Below are 27,854 nucleotides of genomic sequence, written 5' to 3' on the forward strand. Positions count from 1 at the left end.
TTAATTCTTCAGAGCAATATGCTGACCTTTGTGTTGGAGGACTCGCAGAGTGATAAGACACTGAATCTTGCGTGCTTTGGTCCTAGGTTTCTTACCTTCCTTGTTTAGTGGCTTTCTTTCCACATACTGGTGTGCATCATTCTTTAGAGAGATTGAAAAGTTTGGGGATTCTGTTGTCTCTTTTAGCATCCAGGTGATGAGGCACTGTGATATCAGTCCATCCAGGAGTATCTTTTTCTCCTTGTTTTACAATAACCAAGTTGCGAACGCTCAAGTTGATATTTACAATGATTTGAGCTTCCACCAGTTCTTGGTCTACAACAGAAGTACTGCTTACTCAGTAGCAAGCAGACCCAGCCACGGGTCAACAAGACACCTCGCTTCATTGGAAAGCGTTGTTTGTCTTTTCCACCTCTGAGCCATTCCATGCAGCCACTCCACTCTCCACCCAGAACAGTGGAAGCAACTTCTGTGGCCACAGCCTGCTCATAGAAGGTACAAAGTTTACACTCATTTTCCCCTGATGAATTTCTGGCAGCAGGTGGCTGGGAAGGAGATGTTTATTACATCTTGAAGCAGCCCATCCTCTGTGAGGCACCATGGCAAAGAGAAAATTACATATATTTTTAAAATATTTATTTATTCATTCAAAAAGCAAGTGACAGAGAAAGAGGGGCACCACACACACACACACACACACACAGATAGAGAGAGGACTTGTTCTATCTACCGGTTCAATCTTCAAATGCCCACATCAGCCAAGGATGTGCCAAGAAGTTAGGAGTCAGGAACTTCATCCTGGACTACCATATGAGTGCCAGGAATTAAAGTACTTAAGCTATCTTCCACTGCCTTTCCAAGTGCATCAGAAGGGAACTGGATGGGAAACAGAGCAGCCTGGTCTTGAATTAGGGCTTCCATGTAGGGTGGTAGTGTCCCAGTGCTTCTCACAGCTCTGGAGGTTCGAAATCTAGGACCGAGAGGTAGTCAGGTTTGGGTTCTCTGCTTCCAGACAGCTATCTTCTCCCTGTGTCCTGACATGGTCTCGCCTCTGTGTCCCTCAACCTCCTGTGCTCCTTCCTTTTCTTATGGGATCCAGTTCTGTTGGATTAGGGACCGTCCTGAAGATCTCACTTAACTGCACTTACCTCCTGAGCTCCAAATACTATTGCATTGGAAGTTAGAACTTCAACACAAATTTCGGGTGGGTTATCTTCAGTACACATCAATCTCTCTGTATGTTTTTTTTTTTTTAAACAAGTCAGTGCTGGGTTTGGGCCTTGGGACTGGGGGCAACTGCTGCTCCCTGCAGTGTGGCGGCTGTGGGGGGTGCCCCTGCCGGGTCAGACCCAAAGCTGGGGGCTCAAGCCAAAGACACTGCCGGAAGGCAGTGAAAGAGTCCTCGGCCTTGGGTGGTCAGTGCACCAAGTGGTGCCAGGTTTTGCCTGCTGGCCGCCCAGTGGCGAACTCTGGGGCTTTTAAGATGTGCAGTTGCTGCCTGGGGACACCCATGAATAAGGTCAGTTTTAGTGTAGGTGAGAGGCGAATTTTGGATGATTTGCAGTGACAGGGTCACGAAAGTTTCATGCATGCGTGGGGACTAAGATCAGATGGTTTGGAGGGAAGTATCCATAAGATAATTTGGTTAGACTAATTCACCAGCCAAATTAGCAATTCAGAGATGGGCTGGTAGCATAGAACATCACTGATGGCCACACACCAGTCCACACCAAAGCTATGGATGGGGGCCTGTTTGGCAGGGCTAGGTACCATTGCCTGACTGGGTGGTGGAGTTGTCACATTTGTCAAGGTCAAGACACTATCCAGCACACTAGAGAATTTGGTCTGGGGGTAGACTCTGTGGGGTTGTGTGGGCCCAACCCTGTGGTAATACAAATCCCCCTGGTTAGCTCGCAAGCTGGGGTTGCGATGGACTAAGCTAGGTGACCCTGGCACCTGCCACCACCCACAGGTAAAGGAACCCACAACAGTCTGGGCAGGTCAAGGCAGCAGCACCCGAATGTGCATCCTAAAACAGGATGTGGGGTGGGCTGGGCTGCAACCGGAAGGGGGCAGAATGGGCAGGGCCGAGCAAACCTTAACTCACAAGAAAGAACAGAAATCAGATTGGAGCACAGGTCATGCCAAGTAGGCCCTTGCACCTACTGATCTGTGTGAGCCAGGGACGCTAAACCACAGCATCAAAGGCAGGGACCAGGACAGGTGAGGGGCTCTGCCAAGCTGAGTCAGAGCAACCACTGGCCTGCACGTAATTTAAGGTTGGGAATAGGCCCGGTTGGGGAGCTTAAGGGGACACCCTAGCTGAGTTGAGGTTCCCACCAAGGAACGCATGGGCTGGAATGGGGGCTGCGTTCTAATCAGGATACGGTTGTAGTCTCCCCTGGCACAAGTGTGGATGGGACTGGAAGCACCAAACCAGCTTAGACTCCAGCATCATCTTGTGCTCTGGAGGACCAGGGTAGATGTGTGACAGACTAGGCTAGGTCTCAGCCCTTCCTTTACCATGTGTGAGCTGTATGTGGGTATGGACAAGCCATGGCTGGGTTGAAACATCCAACAGTAAGAACCAGATTGGGTTGAAGGTCAGCCACTGTTCCTGCTAGGACAGGAGGTAAACTGAGTAGGGCTGGTTCATGGACCCACTGGTATGCATGAAATCTGGCACTGGGAGAGTTTCTGATGGAGGAGCCTGGGCAACTTCTCTGGCAGGACGCAGTCCCTGCAGGTGAGCGCAAGAAGCACAATAGGAAACAGCCCAGAACAGGCTATGGAAATTATCCCACTGGCATACACTTGGCATTGGTTGGGGGCAGACCAGGCTGAACCTGTTCACATCACCCGCTGGCGAATCCGAGCACCAGAACAGAGTGTGAGTTGGGTCAGGTTCGGTTGTGACAAAAACCAGTACACATTAAGCAATGCCAAGGTGAGATGAGCCATACCAGATGTGGTTGCAGCGCCCAAACAGCACATGTGAAAACCTGGTGGCGGGGGGGGAAGGCAAAGCCGACAGGGGAATGTGGGCTCCCCTGCTGGACAACTACTTCCATTGGAAAGCGTGAGTCGGGATGGGGGCAGACCACACTAGGCAGGGCTACAGCACCTGTGGGCCTCATGTGAGCTAGATAAGGGAAGGGCCATGGTGGGCTGACTGTCCTGACTGGTGCAAGCAAAAATTAGAGTGGGTGAGAGTTGGTTGGGCTTAGCCACAGCATCAGCTGGCAGAGGCTGGCACTGGGAGCTAATTCTGTCAAGTCAAATGCCAGAACCACCTGGAGAGTGCATAATCTGGGGTGGGAGTGACCTAGTAGGCAGATAGTGGGCACCTCCCTTGGGGTTACCGTTCTCACTGGACAGCATGAAAACCAGGACTAGGGCAGCAGTGGCTAGACATTCTTTCTCCCCAACAATGAGAAATCTAGCACTTCATAGATACAGTGTATATACTTATTTAATTATAGCATACCTGCAAAGTTTAAAATTACTGATCCATATTCACAGCAGAACAAGTTCACTCAACTAAGTTATACTTTAAAGTATGTTGTATTTCTTTTTTTTTTTAATTTCATTTTGTGACACAGTTTCATAGGCTCTGGGATTCCCCCAACCCTCCCCCCATATTGGATTCCTCTACATTGTTGCAGTAGTACAGTTCATATCCAGTCATGAGTCCCTCATTGCGAGCATGTACCATGCATAGAGTCCAGCATCTTATTGTCCAGATAAGTTCAACAGTTTCGTTGGGAGACCATCCCTGGTCTGAAAATAGAGCTGTTAGAATATCATCCCCTCCAACGAAAACTCACAACACAACATCAACAACCATTTACAACATTATGGAGTTAATTGGTATGGTATTGAGTGACTAGTATGTTAGAAAATGCAAGTTCTTAATCTCATCTTGTGACTACTTCATTGACATTTCAAGTTTAGTTTATACACAACTGGCTGCTATACACATTAAAATGATTATACAGTATTATTCAGCTGTCACGTGTCTATCTTAATTTTTGTATTTATCAGCTTATAGTATCTAAGCATGTTTTTCTGAACTTGGCGAATTTTGGATAGTCCAAACAGGATTATAACTCTAACAGGGCATTTGTTAACGATTGGGGCGCAGAACAGTTTTAGGAGGGATGTGCAGAGAAATCTTCAATACCTTGGTGAGGAGTAACTAATCTTTGTGTCCTACCTAGTAAGGTGTGTGTGAGTCCACGCTCAGGGTTTCCTGTCTGTTCTACACTTTCCTTATTGGTCTCTGTCTATCTGTTCTAATTTGTGTGTGGAGGGGGGGCGGGTAGTTTTGGAGCGATCCTGATGGTCATTGTGAGAGAGGGTGGGGATCCAAAGTTGGAACTAAGTAAGGACCAGAGAAAGCTCCTCTCCCTGGTCCAGAAGGAAGTTTACTGTTCTTCTGTTTCTGATGACTGACCGCTCAGGGCTCCTGGCTATTGTTCCGATGACATTAGATCCTATGAGGAAGGATCTGGGCTTCTTCCATCCCATGTGGGAGATCCGAAAGGGAGTGGATGACCTCAGAGTTATTGGCCTCCGAAGGCACTCCAATTCCCCATGGTCTCCTTGGCAGTTGGGATGTAGTCCTTGGTGCCCATACTGATAGTCCTTGGTGAGGATCTGGGAGTCTCAAGGGTTGGGATACAAGCCTCCTCCTGTCTTCCTGCTTTACTCTGGGGTCCCCCCTGCTCTGTGCATATGACCTCCTGTTAAGAGGTTGTTAGGATCACTCTTGATTCCCCCTGTATTTCTTTATAGTTTTACTACTGTCTAATGCTGATTCAAGTCTGTTGTGTATAAGTTACCTGTTATGTTCTTGATAGGTTATACTTAACGTCTTCCTCACACATTCTAAGAAGGTGGAAGATTTCTCTGCTCTCCTGACCCATTGCAGAATAATACAGGGTATTAAAAGCGAATTAGGTTTTTCAGTTTTTTGATGTAGATCATAAGCAGTCTGATTCACATTGATTGTTGGTTCATTGGTTACATCACAATATATTGTTGCATGTGATACAGGCTGTTTGAGGTTGACATAATATTACAATTTACAGGTACTATTTTTCAGATTGACATCATTTCATCTTAAATTAAGGCAAACGTGGTGTTTAACCTTTTGGGATTGGCTCATTTCCCTTAGCATAATGGTTTCCAGTTGGACCCATTTGGCCACAAAGAACTGCATTTTGTGTTTTGTTTTGTTTTGTTTTTTAATAGCTGAATAGTATTCCATGGAGTAGATGAACCATAAATTTCTTATCCAGTCCTCTGTTGATGGGCATTTCGGTTGCTTCCAAATTTTTGTGATTATTGAGTTGGTTTCTGGTGTAGTAGGTGTTTCGGATATATTCCTAGAAGTGCTATTGCTAGATCATCTGGTATGCAGATTTTGAGTTGTTTGAGTGTTCTCCATACTGATTTCCATAGAGGCTATACCAACCTGCAATCCCACCAGCAGTGGAGTAGGGTTCCCTCTTCCCCACATCCTTACCAGCAAGTGTTGTTGGTTTTCTGTATGTAGGTCATTCTTACTGGTGTTAGGTGGTACCTCATTGATGTCTTAATTTGGATTTCCCTTATTGCCAGAGAGCTTGAGCATTTTTTCATATGTTTGTTTGCCATTTGGGTTTGTTCCTTTGTGAAATGTCTGCCCATTTCTCGTGCCCATTTCTTGAGTGCCCATTTCTTAACTTACATTACTGCATTATAGTATCTGTCAACATTCTGTTAGATCATCTCCTTCTCCCTAAATTCTTGGTAATATTTTTTACTAATGAATAGTATTACTAAACTTAGTCATCACAGTCATGTTTAGTTCTCCTGATAGTGAAGCTGATTTTTAAGCCTGGTGTAGAGTAAAACTCGCTCTGTGTTGTACAGTTCCATGGACTTTGACAAATGTCTAGCATCACCATTGTATTGTTCCCAGTTCATCATTCCCGCATTTCTCCTGTGCCGCCCTCTCTTACATTCTCTGATCACCAAATTCACTAATTTGCTTTCTATCACCATTTTATTGTAATGGATATGGAACTGTGTATACAGCCTTTGGAGTCCAGCTTATCTCACTAAGGAAAATGTATTTTAGAGTTTCCATGTTGTGTCAAACAATAACTTGTATGCTTTCCTTGCTAGGTAGTGTTCCATGGCAAGGATGTGTTATATTTTGCCTATCCATTTACCTATTAATGAACATATAGGTTATTTCCAGTTTTTTGTTGAATATGTGTGACGTTATACATATTTGGCACAGGTTTATAATAGCTTATAAACTTTCAGTTTACTTGGATAAAAACTTAAGAATGAGATTTCTGGGATTTGTGGCAAGTTAATGCTGATAAGAAGCTACCACAGTATTGTCTAAGGGGAGATGGTGCCCTGAAGTGATTCTGAGCTGTCACGGGCAGGTCTGAAATGTCTGTCTGCTCTAACATTGCCTGGGCTGGTGGCAGTCTGTGGTTCCCTCCATTGCTGATGCTGCAGAACACCTTTTTAGATGTGTCCTTGTCATCCACGAGTCTTCTCTAGTGTTTGCTTACTATGCTATTTTGTGTTGTTGAGTTTTGACAGTCTCCATACGCAGAAGCAAACGTATCATTTATCAGTTTATGTCTGCAGATATTTTCTGCCATTTCATGGCTTGTCTTGACATTGCTTTAACTGTGTCTTCCTCAAGGCAAAAGTTTCAAATTTTGTTAAAGTTCAATTTCCTTAGTTTTGCTTCATCGGTCCTGACTTCATTGGCATATCTAAGTATGCCTGCTGTACATAGGATTATGCAATCATTCTCCTATATATTCCCGTAACAGTTTGATGGTTTTACATTGAAGCCTGTTATATATTTCTAATTAGTTTTTGCTTAAGGTACAGCTTAGTATTTAATCACTTGGTTTATTTTGCATAAGGATAGCTAAATGTTCAAGAGCCATTTGTTGAAAAGATTTTCTTTCCTGCTGAGTTGCATTTGTACTGTTGTCAACAGTTAATTGACCTTCCTCGTGCTGGTCTGCTGTGGGTTCTCTGCTCTGCTCCGTTGATCTGTGCGTTCATCCCTTTGCCAATACCACAGAGTCGTGCTTATCGTAACTTCATAGTAATTCTCCATCACAGTACAAATGGATAGCATGTGTTCTCTGACTTTATCTTTTCCAAAATTGTTTTTTAGCAAATCTGGTACCACTGACTTTCTGTTAAAAAAAAAAAAAAACAACAACTGGGAGTTATCTTATTGATAAAAAGTCTGCTGTGATGTAGATTGTTTTAAATGTATAGATAAAGCCAAGGACAACTGATATCTCAACATTTAGAAACATAGTTGTCTGACTGGTTTATTAATTATTTTTTGCTTTTATTTGACAAGCAGAGTTGCAAAGAGAAGGAGGGACACAGAGAGGATTTTCCGTCTGCTGGTTCACTCCCCAAATGGACACAATGGCTGAAGCTGAGCTGATCTGGAGTCAGGAGCCAGGAGCTTCTTTTAGGTCTCCCATTTGGTTGGAAGCATTTTTTCTGCTTCCCCAAGCCGTAAGCAGAGAGCTGGATGAGAAGTGGAGCAGATAGGACGCAAACTGGTACCCGTATGGAATGCTGATGCCAATAGACAGAGGATTAACCTGTTGACCCACCACGCCAGTTCCTGCATCTATTAAAGAATGTACAACATCGCTACAAAGTTCATATGGCTGTATTGTATTTTTCTGTTTTGATAATGGTGGATAAGCTGAGCTGTACATATTAAAATTGAACATTAACAAATGATTCAAAACTAAGATACAATATAAACATAACTTCTCTCTGGATTATTAGGGGGTTATGTATACTGTGTCTCCAGCTGAGATAGGAACCACGCATTGCTACATACACAGATACTTGCTTGGATCTGTATTTTGATCACATTTGCAATTAAAAAGAAGTTTCCCGGGGCAGGTGTCTGTGCCAGCAGTAAGGACACCCACCAGGGAAGATGCTCGGATCCCCTATCAGAATGCCTGGGTTCAACACATGCCTCTGAGCCCTGACTGCAGGTGTCTGCTGATGTGGACTATGGAATACAGCAGGTGACAGCTCACATGGTTGGACCCTGAGGTGGCTTTTCTGCTTCTTGGGGTCATCCTGGCCCAGCCTGAAGTTTGACACCACTGGAGAGTGAGTCAGTAGGTAGAGGAGTTTTTTCTGTTTCTGGCAAAGAAAGAAAGAAAGAAAGAAAGAAAGAAAGAAAGAAAGAAAGAAAGAAAGAAAGAAAGAAAGAAAGAAAGAAAGAAAGAAAGAAAGAAAGAAAGAAAGAAAGAAAGAAAGAAGAGAGAGAGAGAGAGAGAGAGAGAGAGAGAGAGAGAGAGAGAGAAAGAAAGAAAGAAAGAAAGAAAGAAAGAGGTAAAAAGGTAACCCTTGTTCTTTCCAGAGAAAGCTTCCTGAAAAAGAAAGATCTGCAGAAATTTGAACACATGTGAAGTATTCGAAAAGTTGATAAATGGTGTTGTCATGAGTGATTTAGTAATTACAATTAAATGGACATCATTAATATTCTAGTTGTAGGTCAAATAGATCAAGGTTTGGGCAGTGGTTCTGCTCCCTAGAATACCCTGGTCAGTGACTCACTGTTTTCCAGGCTCAGTTTTCTTGCTGTTATATTAAGGAAAAAGAGGGCCCAGCACTGTGGTTCAGAGGCTAAATTCTCGCCTTACAAGCTGGGATCATATAGATACTGGTTCTAATCCCGGCAGCTCCACTTCCCGTGCAGCTCCCTGCTTGTGGCCTGGGAAAGCAGTCAAGGACGCCCAAAACCTTGGGACCCTGCTCTCGTATCTGAGGAGGCTCCTGGCTACTGGCTTCAGATCAGTTCAGCTCTGGCTGTTGCAGGTACTTGGCGAATTAACCAGCAGATGGAAGATCTTTCTCTCTCCTTGTCTCTGTAGATCTGCCTTTGCAATAAAAATAAATAAATCTTAAAAAATTAAAGAAAAAGAACCATAATAATCTCCACGGGCTCTACGAAAGTTAATTTTGTATTAAAGCACTTAGCACGGTGTATGGAACTTAAGTTTAATCAATATTAGCTATATTAATGAACACATCTTTATCTCTAAAGTTTTTACTTAATTGGTGAAATATGATTACACCAAACTATAAAGCAATCAGCCATTGCAGTTACCAAAACATACCTATTCTGAATTTTGATACTGCAAAAAAAAATCCAACTTTAAAAAGTGGTAAATTGTTTGCGTTGAAATATAAGGGATACACTTAAAAATTGGCATTTATCAAAACAACAACAAAAAAGACGAGAAATGTAAACAATCGATTGCAGAGGTAGGCAGCATAATAATCTAATCGTGTCCTTGAACTACTTGTTAATGCAGGAAGGAGTTGACACCCACACCCTCACAATAAACTGCATTCCAAGTTGGCCTTAGCATTAGCATTTCAGTTAGTTCAGTTTACAAATGGTTCTGTTGATTCATTCCAAAAATCTTTTATTCTCTTCTGCATGACTGTAAGAAAAATTGTCTCTACTGAGATCCAAATCTTCATAATTTAGATTCTAGTCACCTGGGCAGCTTCCACAGTTACGCACAGAGTGAAGGTCACACTGACCACAGAGAAGCATGTGCTGGCCAAAGCCGATGTCAGCGGCAGGTTCTCAGAATTTGGTCCTACTTTGACATCCATAATATGTCAGAGATGAAGAAAGCTAAGGATAAAAATGAAGCAATTTGCATTCACTGTGGTCCAAGTAGTTAGAAGCAAGGCAGGGAGGAACCACACTGCCGGATTCTCTGGCCGGTTTCGCGTGTGACCTGGCCCTGAGGGGTCAGTTTCGTAGGGGCCCAGGACAGCTCCTAAAGGTGTCTGGGCAGCACCAGCTGGCGGGGATACAGGCACAGCTTCAAAGGGGATTCAGGAAACGCAGTGGGCCATCGCAACCCTGGAGGCTACATGCAGGTGCACAGCCACTGGGGGTGGTGGGCCTGGAAGAGCCTTAAGCACCCTGGGCTCTGCATGGTGGCTAAGCCTGGGTCTCTCCTCCCCGATTCCATTTCCTGCCTCTAACTGCCACAGCTTGATCGTTGGGACTTGGCCACCCGTGACTTGGGAGGGAAATAGAAGGAAGATTGAACTGCTCCATTCATCTCCTCTCCTGGCACAGTGGCCGAAGATAAATGAGCCCCGACCAGAGCTGTTGTTCACTGTCACCTCTGTTTTAAGATCCTTCTGTTCCAACACAGTGACGGAGGTTGTGGGAGCCTTGTAGGAACCCTGTGTCTGCGTTACATTTCTGTTCTCTGTGATGGAGAAAAACAAAAGGGATATGTTTAGGCTCTTAAAGGGAGCCAGTGGATAGGTTCAGGGCTAAGGCATGGTGGGAATTTGAGTCTTTATCCTATGGTGTGCTTGCCAAGGAGGTGTCTCTTGTAGGCATTTACTTCATTTCCAAACCCGGGGAACTAATACCAGTCTGTCTGCCCCAGCTGGGCCTCTCTTTTCCTAGTCTTTTAAACGGGGATAAAATCCACTGTGAAAAACAGATGGGAGAGGCATGGGCGGTCAAGACCCATGCATCACTTCCCAGGACGGAATGCGGAGAACCCTGCCTGAAAACCCGATCTTACGAATCCACTGAAGGCTAAAAAGACCCTGTTGACACAGGCCTGTCCGCACCCTCGGATTTTTCATTTTACGTGCACAAATTTATGTTTTTCCATTTTCCTTGGCTGGGGTTCTGTTATTTGAAGGTAAGGTGTGGGAAGGCCTTCAGAGGTTCAATGGGAGACAGGGAATCGGATATAGTTTTTCTCCCTGGAAGGAACTTTCATCGCGATTAAGAAGAAGAAGAAAAAAAAAGATGTTTAGGCTCTGCTTGCTACTGTAACCTCTAGTCTTCTGCCAAATGGCAAGACAACAAAGAAAACGTCCTTTTCAAGTTTCTGGTTAATAAAACAACACAATGCAAGACAAATAAACAGAAACAGAAGGCCCAGGCTCAGCAGCCGTGGTGCACACATGTGTGCGATGAGGAGCTGCTGTGCCTGGAGGCCTCCCAGTGACCACTCTCCCTAAGACACACCGTGTCCTGGGCAAGACCCCGGCCTGCTGCCCAGGTCCCCAGGCACATGGAAATCTCACCCACAAGCCGCCTCTTTTTTTCTCTTTTTTGATTGCTGGTGTCTCCTGTCCCCCAACTTTCACGTTTGGGCTCCTTCCACTTGGAGTAGGTGTTTGAATTTCTAGAGGCGGCAGCTACAGAAATGCTAGTTGGCCGAGACCGTGCGTGTGACTAGGGTGGAAGGGAAGGACGTGCCTTTTGGGAGAACTGGGGAGGGGGGGAAGACTTAGCAGCTGACTTCCTTGAACATTAGGACTGTCTTCTTTCTCTTACATTTAAAAAAAAATATTTCTTTTTATTTGAAAGGCAGATTTACAGAGAGAGAGAGGTATTCTATCTGCTAATTCACTCCCTAAACGGTCATAATGGCCAGACTTGAGCTGCTGTGAAGCCAGGAATTTCTGGCAGGTTTGTCCTATAAATGCAGGGGCCCAAGCACTTGGACCATCCTCCTCTGCTTTCCAGGCCCATCAGCAGGGAACTGGATCAGAAATGGGAGAGACAGGACTCGAATGGTTGCCTATATGGGAGGCCGGCCCTGCAGATAGGGGCTTAACTCACTAATCACAGTTCTTGCCCCAGTCTTCTCAGTGATAATCATTCTTGGACCTACCAGCAGGAAGGCAGGGGCAGGTCTTGCGCTGGCACTTATCCAGGAGGGGGCTGCTGCACGGAGCTGGCTGCACACTGGGATGCTCCCCTAGTGGGGACTTGGGAGGGCCATACCGCCCCTTCCCATCCTTGAGGGTGGAGCTCACGGGGGCAGTTGGACACAAGAAGCAGTCAGGCTACAAGTTCCCGTACATGCCGTCATGCTTTTCTCTCTGTGTTTTTAAAATTTTATTCATTTATTTAATTTGTTTTGGAAAGCCAGGTTTAAAGAGAGGAGGAGAGACACAGAGAAAAATCTTTCATCCACTGGTTCAGTCCCCAAACGGGTGGTGCAATGGCTGGAACTGAGACGTTCTAATGCCAGGAGCCAAGAGGCTCCTCCGGGTCTCCCACACGTGGGTGCAGGGTCCCAAGGCTTTGGGCCGTCCTCGACTGCTTTCCCACGCCACAAACAGGGAGCTGGGTCAGAAATGGATCAGCCGGGACATGAACTGGTACACATATGGGATGCTGGCGCTTGGAGGTTCAGAAATCATTAGTTGAGTCCATGGACCGCCTCCTTTCTCTCTGTCTTGTGCACTGAATGTAAAGGTGCATGTGCTCGAATCTGCCTTGCTGGGGCTGCTGTTGTAATGTAGACACACATGTTGCTGGCAGCGCCTGCGCGCTGAGTCCTGGCTGCCCTGCTCTCCATTCAGCTCCTTGCTAACGCACCTGTGAAGGCAGCCCGTGATTGCCCATGTCCTTGGGCCTCTGCCACTCCTTTGGAGGACAAGGGTGGAGGAAGGTGGAGTACCTGGCTCCAAGTTGGCATGGCCGTTGGGGCTGCTGTTTGGGAAGTAAACCCCAGCGGATGGAAGATCTGTTTCTCCGTGACTCTTGCTGTGTCTCTGTCACTCTGCCTTCCAAATAACTAAAATAGACGTATGTAAGCACTCTGGATTCCCTGGCTCCCCTCTCTCCACCTCTCTCCATGTCGCGCAGAGAGAGGCTTTCAGCGCAGGATTGAGCGTAAGCTCCAAGACCACGAGGAAAGCATTTTCTAGCAGTTGCCTCTCTTCAACGTGCACTGAAGGACTTTCTCAGCTCTTCACACCTGTTCTCAGGGGACATCTTCAGGCCATTTTGGGGTAGTATCTGTGAGTCAGCTGCTGCTACACCCTGCCACAAAGAGCAAGGCCACTGCTTGAAGGAGTGCAGATTTACGATGCTTCGCAGGCGAAACCGCTCAGGAGGAGCTGCCGAGCCGTGTCTCTGCAACGTGTTAAATCCCACTCGGGGGTGCGCGGCTGCTCTCCGTTACTTGCAGCAAATGAAATGACAGGGAAGACCGTGAAGCCGCTGGTGGGATGTCTGGCTTTGGAATTCAGCTGCGTGGAATTTCCGTATTTCTGAGGAGTCTGCTTTTAACATCTCTTCGTTCAGCCCTCCTGCTTCTCCTTGTTTTGCTCAGTTTCTCGAAGCTCCCTTCAGGGGATAGAGTTCTCCCACTTCTCTCTGAAATCTCCTCAAATCCTGTTTTTAAGGGCTTGCTTGGACTCACCAAAGCTCCTGTTTGGGGGATGATCACCCCCAAAGAAAGCAGAAATTGGTCAGAGGCCTTAGCAACAAACTCTAAGTCCCTTTTCTTTACAGTGATGTTTGTTTATTTTGAAATAGTTGCAGAAAGAGGGGGAGAGCTAGAGAGTTTTTTGCTTCTTCCAGGTCTCCCACATGGGTGCAGGGGTCCAAGGACTTGACCCATTCTCTGCTGCTTTTCCAGGACATAAGCAGGGAGCTGGATGGGAAGTGGAGCAGTCAGGCCAGGAACCGGTTGCCTATATGGGATATTGGGGTTGCAGGTTTAGCAGATTGACCTGCTACCCTGTCATGCCGGTTGCAGTTAGTTTTTGAGTCTTATACGCCACGAAAACTTTACTGCTCACTTCCTTCCATGCCCTCCTCCTTCCTGAGAGACCTTTGGCATGGGGTGTGCCTTTTCCACGCGCACGCTGAAGCCAGTGCCAGATTTGCTGGGATCAGATTTGCGTTCATAATCAGAACAAGTTCATCCTTAGGAACACTTGGTTCTGGAGCGGTCATGTGACTGTGTTCTGTGGGAGCAGAGATCACAGAGCCTTCTGCAAAAGTTCCTTCTCCCTTGGAGAAGGTGCGGTAAGTGGTCGTTCTCATTCTCTGCTTGGTTTCTGCTGATAGACCGCTGGGGTAAAGCTGAAGTGGCCAGCCTTGTGATGCAAGGGGTTAAGCCACTGCCTGCGATGTCAACATTCCACATGGGTGCTGGTTTCAAAACCTGGCTGCTCCACTTCTGATCCAGCTCCCCGCTAATGCTCTTTGGAGAGCAACAGCAGACAGCAGCCATAATAGGTAGCCCTGTGTGGGAGACCCAGAGAGAGTTCTCTAGGTTTCTGATTTCCTCCTGCTTCAGTCCAAGCCATTTGAGGAATGAGCCAGCAGAGGGCCACCAGCTACTGAGTATGTGGCCTCAGCTGGCTCAGTTTATGAGCTCATCGTGTCCTCAGGAAGGTCAGGGAAGTTAGAGTTTCCACAAGAGCTGTGCAGGGTGGATGTGTGAGTAGTTAAGCCAGCAGTGACACACTCCCATGCTGTCGCAGGAGGCCTAAATCTGAGTCCTGGTCACATATGCATCCTAGGAAACCAGCAGGGTTAGCTCAGCTGTTTTTCTGACACCTCATGAGTGTCTGGATTAAGTACTCCGATCTCACCTTCAGCGGAGCGCTGGACCTTAGGCCAGCTCAGTGTTGGCTATTGTAGGCATTTGGGGAGTGGGCCAGTGAATGGGGGAATCCCTCCTCTCTGTCAATCAAATAATACTTTTTAAAATGTTTTTATGACCATCATTTGTTGGCTTGGTCCTTTAACCTATGGTAACTGGAAATAGCGATAGTGATCTTAAGATTTCCATGCCACAGAGCCCATGATAAATGTTTGCATGGCTTAGTTAATATAATCTACATTGCTATCCCATAAAATATACCTGTTTTACAGTTAAGAATCAATAGAACAACGAGTAAATGTTGCCAGTGTTATGCAAGCGTGAATTGTGAAATTTACTAATAGATTGTTTAATCAGTATTTCAGGATAATAATTGTGCAAGCACATGGTCAAGAACCTGTTCCACAAAAATCACCATCACTCTGCATTGTTACAAATCAGCTGCTATATTCAGTAGTCCAAGTCCTCATTATCTAGCTCCTCTTCTCGCTCCCTAAACCCTAAGTTAATGCAGCTTTGTTCTTTAGAATCAGTCACTACGTTATTCACAGTGATAGGATATGGAAAAAACCTGCAGCTGGAGATGGCTTTTACCACATCCCTACATTTTGTGTGCATGTTTGTGTGTGTGTATTTTAGGGCCTTAGCAGAAGTAGTGAATGCTCCAAGTATTTTGGGGTCATTAAGATTACATATACTTAATGGATAATATCAGAGCCAGTGGCACCAGTTACACATCGTGGCAGGAAAGAATACCCTGTCTGAAACACTGACGGCCTCTCCGTAGTTTGTCCAATCAGGAGGTGTGGGTGGGCTGTTGGCTTTTAGTGAACACAGAGCATGGGTGATGCTGCGCATCCTCCAACACACAGGCTATCCTTCAGCTACACAGATGTATCCAGCCCCAAGGTCAGCAGTACTGAGGTCAAGTTCAGACATGTCCAAGGACTACTGCAGAGCCCGTCTTTTTTTTTTATTTTTATTATTTTTTATTTTATTGTATTGTTGTTGACAATCTTTACATAGTTAATTGCGGTTTAAAAAAAGGTTCAGGGGGGATAGGGAAGTGGGTAATACTATTATGTCCATATTGTTTCCATCTGAGGTAAAGGGGGATATTGAGGGAGAAGCCCCACCCGGTTTCCCTCCCACCCCAAGTCCCGGATGTGGGGCATGCTCTGAGGTATTTGCTCAAGTGGTTTTAATAATTCTCCAGTTATGAATCGCTGCCAGTTTCGCTCGATGAGGTCGTCCACTGATTGATATGGTCCATCACAAAGTCTCCGTTTGCCCCATATTTCGCTGCCAACATGTAGCTGAGATGAGTGATTGACCTGTTCTGTCTTCTGTCTTTTCTTGGTTAGAGTTCTGAGTCCGGCAGTTTGATTGGGGAGATCTCCAAAGAAACCTTGAGGTATTCCCAGACCAGATTCTTGTATGTTCTACCAAGCACAGGGCCCGGCACAGTCCATCACCCCGATCAGCTGGTGGTTGCAATTGCTGGGTTGGTTGTGTTTTCAGTCCCGAGTTGCACTGGAACCAATGGGTGTTGCTGTCCAGTCTGGTTCTGCCCAGCACATACTCGGCCCTTATGTCAACCAGTGGGAGCTGCAGCCTAGTCGGGGTGACCCACAATAACCCCCATCAGGCCCACCCCCTACCCTGGTTTGCCAGTATGTGTAGCAGTAGACCAGTCTGTCCCACATCCCATTTGGCTCTTGTACTTGTCAATGTGTATTAAAGCTTAGTTCCATCTAACCAACTCAACCATCCAGCCCTCACGGATGTTGTTGAGTGCCTCTCTGTCTAGCCACCCAGCCCCCGTCCTAGTTTTCATGCCCTCCCACGGGACTAGTGACCCAAGAGGGGGGAACCCACTTTTTCCCTCCCAGGTCTCTCTCAGTCCCGGTTTATGCACTCTTTAGGTGGTTCTGTGATTTGACTTGACAGAATTAGTCCCCAGTGCCAGCTTCTGCCAGCTGATGCTGCGGCCAAGCCCAAACATCCCTCACCCACTCTAATTTATGCTTGCACCAGCAGGAATAATCCGCCCAGCCTGGCTTTTCCCTGATCTAGTCCACATGCAGCGCACAGGTGTTGCAGCCTTGCTTAGTCTGGTCTGTCCTCATCCCAGCCCACACTCTCCAGTGGGAGTAGCTGTCTGGCGAGGGGACCAGCCCCTTAATCCCCCTGCCAGCTCTGTCCCTCCCTTCCTGGATCTCACGTGTGCTGGTTGGGTGCTGCAGTCAAATCCAGTACAGGCAACCTCACCCTGGCATTCCATAATGTGTACTGGTTTTGTCGCAACCAAACCTGGCTCAACCCACACTCTGTTCTGGTGTTCAGATTTGCCAGTGGATGACATGAACTGATTCAGCCTGGTCTGCCCCTGACCCATGCCGAATATGTGCATGTTTGTGTGGGAAACTTTCCATGGCCTATTCTGGGCTGTTTCCTATCTTGCTTCTTGCGCTTACCTGCAGGGACTGTGTCCTGCCAGAGGAGTTGCCCAGGCTCCTCCATCAGAACCCCTCCCAATGCCAGATTTTGTGCATACCAGGGGGTCCTTGAGCCAACCCTACTCAGTTCACCTCCTGTCCTAGCAGGAACAGTGGCTTTTCCTGGCTGGCTTTCACCCCATTCCGGTTCTTGTTGTTGGATGTTTCAGCCCAGCCATGGCTCGTCCATACCCACATACAGCTCACACATGTGCAAAGCCCTTCTTATTTTGTCACTGCTTTTCTCCTGGCAATGCGACTGCTGTGGTTTGAATACGATTTATCCCTAAGAAACTTGTGCTATGGGATGTTAAGTGATGGGCCAGGTAGGATTTCAGTAAGGTTTTCAGCAGGGTGGGCATTGTGACACAGAAAGTTACGCCATTTTGGGGGACAGCTTCCTCCCATGTGGGGAGGAAGTGCCCGGTTGGAGTTTAGGATTCTTCACTCTTCTGGCCCAGCATGGGTGGCAGCAGATAAAGGCCAAGTACTTGGGGTCCTGCCACCCATGTGGGGGACCCAGATGGAGGAACTCCTGAGTCCTGGCTCTGATCGGGTGCATCCCCAGTGACTGTGAGCATTTGGGAAGTGAACCAAAGAATGTGAGATTCTCTCTCTCTCTTTTTTTTCTCCCTCTTCCTCTCACCTAACTCTATCACTCTGCCTTTCAAATCAATAAAGATTGTTTTTCTTCTTTTAAAATAAAGTAATTAGATTCTGCCTTCATGAATGGCTGAATCTGCTCATGCAAGCCATGGGTTCAAAGATTATCTCAACAGTGGGCCTGCTCGGAAAGTGAGTTTGGCTAAATCCCTTGCTGGCTGCCTGTCTCTTGCTGTGTGACGCCCCATGTGGCCTCAGGATTCCACCATCATCAAATGAGACTGCTCAACCTTGAACCAGAACCATGAGTCGAAATAAACCTCTCTTCTTTGCCATTCACCGCATCTGTGGGGTTGTGTTATTAGCAACAGAAAACGGACTAAGACAGCCCCCTCCTGCTCTGGGGTTTCTAGGCTGTGCAGGAACGTGCAGGATAGATGGCTACTCTGGGCTCAGCCACATCTCAGACCCTGGCCGTGTGTTCTGCTGTTGGAGGGGACACAGGCCGCTCTTGTGAGAAGCTGCTAATGGAAGGCTCTTGTCTGAGTAGTGTGGTTCTGCTGTGCCTCAGTGGCATACAGAGTTTGCCTGTAATCGGTTTCTCCTGGGTCCCCAGGGTGCTCAGCTGCTGCTGGCAGCGTGGGCACCTTGACTGTCTCCATGCAGTCACCGCCCTCTTTTGCTTATCTCTCCAGCCTCATCTCTATTGTCTTTAGTCCCTGAACCTTGTGAGACCCTGGTCTCAGCACTTGCTGGACTAAGCTAGTGGCCTCACGTCTCTGTAAGGGCAACGCTGTGTTCTTTCTCTCACGCACCAATATGCTGCCAGCACATTCTACCCTGCCACACCAAGTGCCTTCCTTTTGGATGCAGGAGCTTACGTAGGATTTTGTGAAACAATGGAATATTAGCATTATTTCTTGCTTACCCTTCTTTCTATAGAAGGAAATAATTTCCTTACAACCAACATGGATGCCCGCTGGATAACAAACCAGGACATACAAAAAAAAAGTACCAAAGAAGTTACGACAAGGTCTTGTTTCCTAACGTCTGAGTTTTATTTCCTCCCTCCACCCCTGCCACATTCTGCTGTCAGGACGAGGTCATGGTGGTGGTATAGGGTAGTTTTATGGGTTTAGTCAGACGCAAGGGACAGCTGGTGACAGGATGTTTGGTTTTTGAGCATTTCTGGTGGTTATGCTCCAAGATGGCATGTGAGCCTTAAAAGATGTCCACTCTAACATGTGGCAGTTTCTCTGGGAGTCCAGATTAGGGGTAGGAATCAGAAGAGGTGACCTGGCTCAAGAGAAGGCATCCTCTGCCTCTCTCTGCTCCCCTTTCTTTGTCTCTGCTACAACCATCACTCTGGTTCTCCGTCTGTCTGAGCAGTTATTACGTGGCAGGTCCTCCCTGAACCAGGTTCTTGGCTTATATTTTCTTACTTTTATTCAGGTAGAATCTGAAGTGATGGCTCTGAAATCTTATGGAATGAATGCCATTCTTTCCCTCTGTTATCTGGGTGCATGTCATGATCTACACTTAGAAATACATAACGCTCTTACACCTGGGAGGTTTTTGTTTGCTTGTTTTCGAAGTGGTGTTGATGGACTGTCTTACGTTACCACACCCACTAGCCCAATTTCTTTGGAGAGATTACCAGGTCAATGATACTATTTATGATCATGAAAGTCTTTAAATAAAATGAACTTTCTTAGCCCAAAGTCACACCTTGGGAGCTGTGATTCAAAGCTGCAGGCTCTGATCAGATCAATCCATTGTTACTTTCAGAAATTAGATTTTCTGGAGGAAATAGTGCTTGGCTTTGAGTCTTTGCTCCATCCAAGGCGACCTCATAATAAAGTGCTGCATTTGGTGTTCAAAATTCACACTTCAGAGAAGGAAATTGCACCAGGAGGGCACACTGGCTGTGTAGATTCACAGGCTGATGGAAGAAGATTGGGAACAGAATTGTTGCCTCTTCGGAAACACTGGAGCCAGCCCTCAGGATGCTGTGCCCTCTGATGATGCTCCTGTAACTTCTGACTGAAATCCCAGGTACCAGCAGGTGGATGGCTCCTATTTTAGTGAGATTTATAGGGTTCAGTAGAGGTTGTCAGTGGCAGAAAGGAAAAAAGATTCTGAGGTTTTAGGAAAGAAGCAAGGTGGAAGATATATGTCAAGGGAGAAAAATCCCTGTAGTCTTCCAAGGAATAGTAAATTGGCGATGCTAGAAGAAGGGGGAATTAAAGGTTGAGGGGATGAGGAAAATCTTGATCCAGGATTCAGAGACTGCCAGCCTTGCCAGGGTTGAGAACCATCTAGGAGCCTCAGATCCAGAATAAAAGCCTGGTTAGTGGTCCTGAGCTTGTTTGTCTTCCAGGCACCTCCCATACCCCAACAGTCCAGGAGGGACCCTGGAATTGTTCAGTGTAGACTCTGCTGAGGTCAAGGGCTGGGAGTCTGTGAGTCTAGCGAGCAAGCCTGCAGGTGCAGGGACACAAGCACTTAGGCCATCTTATGCTGTTTGTCACAGACTGTTAACAGGAAGCCTGATGAGAAGTGGAGTAGCCAGGACATGAAATGGTGTCCATTTGGGAAGCAGCGGCTTTACCCGCTATGCCACAATGCCAGGTTCCTTTTGTTTTTAAGGAAGAAAATTCAGAAACAATGCAGATGCTTATCGAAAGAGGAGTAGATAAAGAAACTGTGGTACATCTACTCTATAGAATACTACTCAGCCATTACAAAGAATGAACATCAACCATTTGTTACAAAAAGGTCCCAACTAGAAAGTACTATGTTCAGAGGAATAAGCCAATCCAAAAATGAAAAACAGCAGGTGTTTTCTCTGATATCAGGCAACCTTCATGCAAAAGACAAGATCAGTAGATATATAAGGAAGCATATATATATATATATATATATATATATATATATATATATATATATTATCTAGAGGATCTGTGTAATGAAGGCAAGTATACCATGGAGTGGAGATACACTGCTTAATGCGTCTTTACTTCTGAATAAACAATGGACTCCCAAATAAACTGTTCAATATATGTTGACAACAACATGCCGGACTTTCTGCTATTGTCTACTCACAATGTCAGGATCACTTAAATAGAAGAATGATCTGCTTCTGACTGTTGTTGAGGGACAAAAGTATTGTAACAATATAGGAGAGAACAGTGTGCGGGGGAAGCAGGCAGGACAGGGTGGGAGGAAAGCTCCCTGAGCCAAAGGAACTGTACTATGAAAGATAAAGAACTTTTTTTAAAAAACGAAGGAAACTCATCTTTTAAAAAACTCAAGCACAGAGGATTTTAAAAAAATCATTAAGCAATGCAGAAGAGCAAAGAGACTCCCAATATTTCACATGTTACTTCTGTCTTTCAGTGACTCTTGTGCTGTGTTGGGCAGCCGTTAGAGATGTGAAGAGCTAGCTGAAACCAGGGCCTCTCTTTTCATGTCACATCCTATGGAAAGGAAAGCTTGTGCAAAAATTCTGAAATCTTAAAAATGAAGCATTTTGTGAACGGATCCAGGCAAAGAAAACAGATGATTGCCTTCTACTGTATCAGCTTTCGTGTGCAGTTTAGGTATTCCTACCACTGGGGATCAACCAAATACTTCCAACTCCATAAAGTTTCCATTATTTCATTTAGCCAGAGAAATCTGCCAGCTAATATTTTACTAAGCCTGAAAACATTTTAACCAGCCTTTCCATATCTATCAAGTTCAAAGAGATGATATAGTTCATGTATCAAGGCTCCATAAAGTTTAGTCCTAGAAATGTGGATTATATTTCCAATATTTATTAAAAATTTCTCTTTGCCTATTGGCTGACTTATTTGAGGCCCATGGGTATACGCTTTTATTGTAGGGCAGGTTTAATTCATCCACTCTGGCTCAAGAACTCTCGCATCTTTCTGTTCATGAAGATCACTCAAGATGAAAGGCATTAAACTGAGGTAGACTTGAGGTATCTAGGCATGTGTTTAATTCAGCCTCCTCTCCATAATACTTATTTCTGGTGCTGAGCATCAAAGAAAAAAATGAAAAGTCGGCACTGTTCTCTTAAAAATATGTCAAGGGCCCCCAACTCTTTAACAACACAGGAAATGTCAAATATTATATGGATATAAATAACTCAGTAAAACAGGGTTACAAGAACATCTGGCTTTGCACAGTTCCACACACTCGCTGGCCCAGAGATCTTTCAGTAATACTATCCAGCCGCTGGGTTGTGTGAGACGGTGGGGCACAAAAGGGAGTTTGAGTGTCGAGTGAAAAATGTGCTTGTAAAAGGGTCTGAGTTGTTATCTGTCTAATCCGTCCTAATCTGTCCAGTCATTTGCTCCGGGGGCTCTTAAGAGAGGAATACTGACCCCCTCTGGAAGCTCGTCTGTTAGACAGATACCCCCCGGGATCCCAGGGCTAGGGCTGGAGGGCAGAAGGCTAATGACACTTGAGGAGCAAGCTGCCCTAGTGATAACTGGACAGATCATTTAAAAAAGGAATATCTCAATTCCCATGGAATTTGCAGCTTTAGTTGATTCCTTACATCATACATATGCCCCAGGGGCAATGGGCACAACCCTCTGTGTTCTTGCCCTTTGGGCCACTTGTCCGTTCAATTCTATTCCTTGGTTTCCCTCCTCTCTACAGTGTGTCACATGCTTTTGCTGAGGGTGTCCCTTTGAGCTTTAAGACTTGACTTTCCTAGGGTTTGGGAAAAGTCGCCACCATTTGGGAAAGGCATTTAGACTATTCATTGTTCGCATATATACACTTAAAAGAAGTAATTGACCCCCTCAGATCAACATACACAAAAACTTCACATCAGGCACTTAAGGCATATAGTGTTCCCCAAGTCTAACTTGCAATGCTTAGCACCACTAAGAATAACCACAAGCAGTATCACTCATGTCAAAGGAAAGCAAAGCCAAAAAACAAAGTGATGTCTGTTTCAGATCTTATGGGGGCTCAATCCCAAACAACTTTTGTTTATTTTCTATGAATATTGAGTAACTGCTACTACGTGCCAAGCAATGTGATTCATAAAAACTCAAGGCCCTCGTTTGCCCCCAAGGAGCTCAGCTCCTGAGGAGGAGACAGCACATAGACATGCAGAGCCACGCCGCAACACAATGCTGTCCCATGCAGTGTAAATACTGTGAGCCACTGAGACAGAGACTTGCTTCGATATCTCCTATTGGTCTTTGGACTAGCGTGTGTATCTGTACCTCTCATCCCTTCAGCATGTTTTCTGGAGGTCCTCTAATGCTTGGATAAAAATCAAGGCTGGATGAAGAACTACAGGCAGCTTGAAAACTTATTTTCAGCCTTAGACAGTGGAGTTGAGGCTGCTTTTCTGACACAGCTGGCAAAATGTCACTGAGCTAGGAACAAAAAAAAATTACCAGTTGTCTGGAGTGTGGTTGGTAAACCAGCATACTCAGCAGAGCATCCTGAAGCATTCCCCTTAGGACACGTCCTTTTGCATTCCTTCTCATATAACCTTGACCTTTGTATTCATTTTAACTGGTGCCTCTGAAGGGCTGCTTCTAGCTATCAAGGTCTGAGGTGGATGCCAGACCCTGCTTTCCAAGAGCTAATCAGGAGAGGCAAGGCATGCAAACAAAGAGGGTGATGCAGTTTAGGTATCTATGGTGGAGGACATGGCAAGAGAAAGATCTGGCTGGCCGGCAGACAATTAAGGTGAATGTACCAGGGAGTCACCGAATGGGTCAAAGTCTGTCACATTTGAGTGTTTTTCTTGCCAGGTTATTCTGATTGGCTACATGATTTGTTTACATTTTGTGAATACTCTCCCAGTTCTGGTTCCATGCATGCTCCGTAGAGTTGACTTGAAAGACCTGGCCAATGAGCCTAACTGAGCACTCTGCCCACACTGGGGGATTGGCTCCCAGAAACTAGACAGGCTTTCCCAGGTTGCGGGTTGGCAGATTCAAGCCCTCATGATCAGCTCCTCCCCAGACCCACTCTGCTAAGTGTTACCAGCCAAGCTGCTTTCACACTGGTCTCTTGCATTTACTCTCCTCCTTCTCTTCCCATTCTCTCCCAGGAACCTGAGGAACAAACTGCCCCTAAATGCCACTGGGATTGTGACACATGCTAGTGCATTTCAGGAAATTCGAACAGACACTCTCCTACCTTCAGCTATTGCAAAAGTGGATACAGCATGACGCCAGTCAGAACTGGGTGCTGCAGCCAGAGGTCCCCGACCCTCTCTGCAGAAAAGGGACTGCCTGGAGGGCAGGAGGCCTGGGCAAGGGTGATATAAACATTCAGGTCAAGACATTTTTCTGCTGTTTAACCAGATCTCATTATATTGTCAAACAAGAGTGCAGTGCTCACAAGAAACAGCCATGATATTCTTGTCGAGGCTTGGGCAGGAGCTAAGAATTTCTTTTCTTCCCACTAAGGCAGATTGTCTTAATGCTGGAACACCAGGCAAAGTTGTCACGGGATGAACATGTGCTCAGGGAGGGCAATTCAGAGATGAGAAGACAGAGGACCTGGGTACCTGTGTCACTCCTGTGCAGGACACTACCCACGGCCTGTGCTCCCTGGTCATGTTGCATCCTCAAGTCAAGATCAGGTATCAGAATTTGAACTCAGATCTCTTGATTTTCAGTCTAAATGATATTTTCAGTGCAGCATCGTGCCTTTCAATTTTTAAAAGTTAGATAGGCACTATTTTTATTCAAGATGTCTATTGCGGACGTATCTGCCTAACAGCCAGTTGCAACAGCCCTCCATTTCTGATAGCGGGTCACATGTCTAGGGCAGCCAATCACGCTGTTAGTTTCAGCTCTGGGGAAATAAACGCGCAGCTGCCCCAACCTCAGCTCACTCGTTCAGACTTGGGCCAGTGTCCTCACGCTCTGTACTTTCTACAGGGATGAGGCGTTTGGAACCATTGCAACTGTTTTACCATCCTGATGGATATAAACCTGAGGATGCATTAAACACAGAAATAGACAGGAAACAAGACATCGACATAAAATGGAGCCAGGATCCGGACTGAAGGCAACCTCTCAGTTATGTTAACCACGCATTCCTGGTGCTGTTTAAGTTGGAGTTTGATTTTCTGCGTCTTGGGATGGAAAAAAAAATCACCAATATAACTTTTTATTAAAATATTAATATATTTTTCTTATAAATAACTTACAACATTCTAAAAATTATATACAGAAGAGAATAAAACTCGTCTACTAGCTGGAATAACTGTTGTTAACTTTTTGAGCCTCTTTCCTGGTCATTCTGGGGGCCATGGCAGAAATTAAGATTTCATTATACAAAACTTTAGTTTTTGTTTTTTTACTGAATATCATATTATATAAAATTTATATGTCCCTGTGTAAGCATTGCAAAAAAGCTTTTAAAAGGCAGCATATTTAAACTATTTGTGTTGCTTCTCAAAGCTGCTATGGTTAATCTTAAGATTATTTAGCTTTCTATTTGTGTATCCTTTTATAACTTCTTACATTCTGTTTTTCTGTTCCTAGTACCACACAAAATGCTTTTGCGATTTAGTTTTCATTGAATGTTCCTTGAGAACTTGCTGCATGCAAGTGATGTCTTCTTGGGAGGAAGAGTTCTTACCGTGTGGGGTCTTCAGATGGCTGAGAAGAGGACCTTTAGCCAGAAACCCACAAAGATGAATTACCAAAGGGACGCTTATGTTTCAAGCAATGACAAGTGTCTTCAGGTAGGACAAGATTCTAACCAGATCTGCTAGTTAACCCCGAGGGCTGCAGGTACAGGCAAGGAGTTGGGCAGAAACGAAGCTTGCGTGGGTCAGGGCAGGAGGAAAAGTCAGCTGGAGAGAGAGAGAGTGAGGTGAGGGGACTATTTCTCTGCAGAGAGAAAAGCATGGACGAGGCTGTGTGTAGGTGGGCAGCTGAGCACCTCTGACCAGCAGTACCGGCAGCATGAGCAGGCCGTGAAGGGTGAGGAGTTGGAAGGTGAAGTTGAAGAGTCTGGGGGTACACCCAGGGGAGGTCAGGAGTTCACACTCAGACTTGGTCTTGGGTAACACTGGAAGGTGGCAGATTTTTAGTAGTGTGGCTGGCAGTTTAGATCTGTAGCTGGAGAAGCTGGCTTGGTACTGTGGTCACCACATCCAGGTGGTGGCAGTGGATGAGGCAGATGGAGGAGGGGGAGAAAGGGTGCTGTGAATGGGTTAGGTGCCAATGGTGAAAATGAAGGAGATGCCAGGAAAGGATCTTGGCCTGAAAGCTGAACAGTAGTCACAGCATCCACAGGAGAAGGTGAACAGGAAACCAAGGCTCATGACAGACACCTAGTGCCACCCAGCTGTCAGCCAAGATGAGAACATGGCATGGCACGCGGCCTTCAGTCTAGCAGGAGCTGTTCCAAAGGCATGATGTGGAGGGGAGCCCAGCTGTTTTGGTCTGCGGATAGATTAGGACAATGGGGATGGGAAACAGGCTTTATGAAATCCTTCTGGGAGTTTTGCAGAAAAAAGGGAACAAAGCCAGAGCTAATGTAGGCCTCACCTTTGCACGTGAGAATATTAGGTGCTTAGATAAGGCTCTAATATGGACACCACTCTTCAAACAGACTCCATCAGAACCTGGCAGAGAAGCCCAAGCACTGAGATCTTCTGTAGAGCTCCTGGGTGCTTCTGCTGCACACGCAAGACGGAGAATGATGGGATTGGAGGGATAGGTGGGGCTAAAAATAAATAGGAATGTATCTTTAAGGTTGTGACTACTTAAACATGCTTGACTGTTGACAGGAGATTTCTGTGTAGGTGGGACGGAAAGAAGAGATGAATCTGTGAAGTCTTAGATAAGGGAAGTCAAGATGGTAGTGGAGAGAAGGACTTGGAGCGGGCCAGTTGGACAGGACTGCCTTGGCTTTTTGCTGCTCTACTGTGCCTCGCCAGTTTCCAAGCAATTATTTCAGGTTACATCTCTTTAATGACCCAAAGTGAAGACTGAAGTTGCTCTTTGAAGCGTTCCCTGCAAAACATGATGCATTGAAACCATTTTTACTTTACCACATACCCCTTTTCCTTTTCCTGAGTTTTTAACCTAGCAAGTGGTTGCAATATAATTTGTTTACACTCTATATCATCTCTATGGAAAACCAGCTCAGAGATTTGCAGCTTATTTTGTAACCTTGGCTTGAATCAATTATTTAGGCATCATTTCAGATGCTGCAGCCCTATGTGACACCTCTTTTCTGGGTCCAAAAATTCCTCGCTTATTTAACCTGTGTTCAGATGAGTACATGGGATACTATCTACTAAACTGAAATAAAAGATGCTACCGTCTCAATAGAGTATCTGTGTGGTAGGCTAGGTCCCCAGTGTGTGTGTGGGAGGGTTGATAGGTGGTGAGACCTATGAGCAAGGTGGTCCACAGGGAGGTGACTGTCATTGGGGTCATCACCCATGGAATGATGCATACTGGCCTCACAGCTGGCTTCCTTTTCGCCACACAATCTGTGCCTCTCACATGCGCTGTCCTCATGATGCCATCTGCAGGGAACCCTCCTCTGAGCAGTGTGACCTAGGTGCCATGCTCTTGAATCTCCAGCACTGTGAACTGGCTGAACCTCGTTTCCTTATAAATTTCCCAGCCTTGGTGTTCTGTGATGGTGATAGAAAACGGGCTAGGCGGAAATGCAGCATCTTTTGTTTGGATATACTCTACCATTGCTACATTCTGCCCTGATGCAGGAAGTGTGGTTTTCCTACCTGCCTATTTGTGGGATCATTTCCTACAATTATCCTTACTTTTTAATCCTCATCTTTTTATTATCCTTACTTTTACGGCAGATTTCTAGAATGTAGTCACTTGTTGACAATAGTGCCTGGAATATGGGGAACACACTTAGTCTCAAGGACCAAAAACTGTGGCCTTTTTTCTTCCTCAGAGTGCTCTTCAGTTGTGATTCTGACGATATCTCTGGCCCTGGTAGATTTTGTTTGTTCCTCAGGGCACTTTTGTGCTAACACTGGAGCTTTATTCTTCCACGTCTAGTGTCTTTTCTTGCTTTGTTTTTATTTTGACTCTTTTTCTTACATTCTGGACTTAAATTTATTCTCCAGTTGGCAACAGACTATTCTGCAGTTTTATTTCTACTTTTTCCTGCCTCCCGTGAAATGCTGCAATTATATTTCTCACTTGCTTCATACTCTTCTTGAACTTTTAAATTTCCTTTTCACCTTTTCTGCTCTTGTTGTGTCCCTTTTTATCAT

At 45.6% G+C, this 27,854-nt stretch overlaps 1 pseudogene; it reads right to left on the bottom strand.

Moving 5' to 3' along the window:
• Nucleotides 1–27,854, bottom strand: LOC101535562 (small ribosomal subunit protein eS6-like; annotated as a pseudogene).

The sequence above is a fragment of the Ochotona princeps genome, chromosome 4 (genome assembly GCF_030435755.1).
Source record: "Ochotona princeps isolate mOchPri1 chromosome 4, mOchPri1.hap1, whole genome shotgun sequence".
NCBI lineage: Eukaryota > Metazoa > Chordata > Mammalia > Lagomorpha > Ochotonidae > Ochotona > Ochotona princeps.